At 43.6% G+C, this 2,500-nt stretch overlaps 1 protein-coding gene across 2 annotated transcripts in view; it reads left to right on the forward strand.

Moving 5' to 3' along the window:
• LOC127007082 (extracellular serine/threonine protein CG31145-like) overlaps positions 1-2,500 on the forward strand; it is a 294,491-nt gene that overhangs the window by 98,197 nt on the left and 193,794 nt on the right. Inside the window, exon 2 of one of the 2 annotated variants that reach the window (XM_050877634.1) lies at positions 1,230-1,312. The gene's annotated coding sequence lies outside the window, so the exon portion shown is untranslated. The remainder of the gene's footprint in view (positions 1-1,229; positions 1,313-2,500) is intronic. The other variant, XM_050877632.1, reaches the window with a different exon arrangement.

A 2,500-nucleotide genomic window follows, 5' to 3' on the forward strand; every position in this document is an offset into this window, starting at 1 on the left:
ACCACCACCCCCCCCACCACCACCACCACCACCACCACCACCACCACCATCCGTCCTTCACTCTCTCTTGACACACACACACACACACACACACACACACACGTAAAATAAAAAAACGTGTTAATAATTTTATATGTGTGTAATAGTTCATTTTGGAGGAAGAAGAAGGAGGAGGAGGAGGAGGAGGAGGCTCTAAATGACTTGCGGGTTCCCAACACTAACCTTCCTCTCCCTGCCCCCCCTGCCCCCCTTCCCCGTCCCCTGCTCCCCCCCCCTCCCCTCCCTCCCGTGGCACTCATGACGTCATCAAAGGCCAAGGGTCGTGGAGAAAACTTTTCCTTGAGTGTGGAAGAGGAGGAGGAGGAGGAGGAGGAGGAGGAGGAGATTGTATTGTTGTCATGAGGTAATATCCTAATTCTTTCCCTCCTTCCCTTCCTTTCTTTCATCCTCCCTCTCCCTCCTCCTCCTCCTCCTCCTCCTCCTCGATTCTTCCCCTCTCTCTTTTTTTTTGTCTTGCTTCCATTTCCTCTCTCCTCTCCTCCTCGTCCTCCTCCCTCTCGTTTTTATTCATGGATTGCCTTCTCTCTCTCTCTCTCTCTCTCTCTCTCTCTCTCTCTCTCTCTCTCTCTCTCTCTCTCTCTCTCTCTCTCTCTCTCTCTCTCTCTCTCTCTCTCTCTCTCTCTCTCTCTCTCTCTCTCTCTCTCTCTCACTTTTCCTTTCCTACTTCTTTTCCACATTTTATCTCCTTCCACCCTTCCATCACCTCCCTCTCTCCCTCTCTTCCACTTTCCTTTTTCTTCGCTTTAAAATTTTCTCTCCTTTCCTCCACCCTTCCACCACCTCCCTCCCTCTCCCTCTTTCTCTTCCACTTTCCCTTTCCTTCCACATTTTCTCTCCTTGCTTCCACCCTTCCACCACTTACCTCCCTTTCCCTCTCTCTCTCTCTTCCCCTTTCCCTTTCATTCTTTTCCATGTTTACTCTCCTTCCTTCCACCTATCCACCACCTATCTCCCTCTCCCTCTCTCTTCCACTTTCCCTTCGTTCTCTTTCACTCTCCATCTCTCACTCTCTCTTCCACTTTCCCTTTCCTTCTCTTCCACCTTTCCTTGCTTCCACCCTTCCATCACGTCATCTCTTTCCTCTCCTTTCATCCACCTGGCGTGCTTTTTTCTTTTAAAGGTATACTCAGGAAGTCTCTCTATATCTCTCTCTCTCCCTCTCTTTTCAGGTAGGCATCCAGGCTCCTCCTTCCTGCTACCTGCTCGTTTAAAGGGACACGGGAGGACAGGTGAGACAGCAAGCATCATCAGGGTTTGTATATACGAGCAGGTGACGTCTTCCTCTCGTCTTGTTATTTTGTTATTTTTTTTTGTCTTTTTTTTTTAGTTCATTCGTTTTCCTGCTCCATTTTCTCCCCTTTCTTCTGCTTCTTTTTCTTCCTCTCTTCTTTCTGCTTCTCTGCTGGTGTTTTTTTTATACTTTTTTTCGTGTTTTCCTCTTGTTCTGTTCTTTTTTTTCTTTGTCTTCATCTACTTCTTCTACTTCATCTTCTTTTTTATATTTTCTTTTTCTTTTTCTTCCTCTTCTTTTTCTTCATCATCTTTTTCTTTTTCTTTTTCTTTTTCTTCTTTTCTTCCTCTTCATTTTCATATTTTTTTCTATCTTTTTCTTCTACTTTTTCCTTAATTTTATTCTTTTTCTTTTTCTTTCTTCTTCTTCTTCTTCTTCTTCTTCTTCTTCTTCTTCTTCTTCTTCTTCTCTCTTCCTTTTACAGTAATCCTCACTCTCATATTTTATCTGATTTTAATCGATGGGATATGATGTGATTCTCTCTCTCTCTCTCTCTCTCTCTCTCTCTCTCTCTCTCTCTCTCTCTCTCTCTCTCTCTCTCTCTCTCTCTCTCTCTCTCTCTCTCTCTCTCTCTCTCTCTCTCTCTCTCTCTCTCTCTCTCTCTCTCTCTCTCTCTCTCTCTCTCTCTCTCTCATATTATCTCGTTTAGTTTTTTTTCTTATTTTTTCTCCATTAAGAAAAAAAAAATCCCTTTATATGAACTGAACGTTTTAGCAGAGAAGAGAGAGAGAAGAAAATGCTTAATTAGTCGACCCAGTGAGCGCGCACACACACACACACACACACACACACACACACACACACACACACACACACGTACGAACACACGGTACTCCAAACTAATAAGCCAGTGCATTAGGAAGATGAAAAATGCGAAGGGTATTTATCAGAGGCAAAGAGATGGGGCTGTTCCTGCCTTTTTGAGAGAGAGAGAGAGAGAGAGAGAGAGAGAGAGAGAGAGAGAGAGAGAGAGAGAGAGAGAGAGAGAGAGAGAATGAAAGAAAGAAAGAACGAGAGAGAAGGAAAGAAAGAAAAGAGAACAATGAAAGAAAGAAAGAGAGAAAGAAAGAAAGAAAGAAAGAAGGAAGCAAAGAAAGAAAGAAAGAAAAGAGAGAGAGAGAGAGATTAATTACGAGTCGGTTAATAAGA

Source organism: Eriocheir sinensis, chromosome 34 (genome assembly GCF_024679095.1).
Source record: "Eriocheir sinensis breed Jianghai 21 chromosome 34, ASM2467909v1, whole genome shotgun sequence".
NCBI lineage: Eukaryota > Metazoa > Arthropoda > Malacostraca > Decapoda > Varunidae > Eriocheir > Eriocheir sinensis.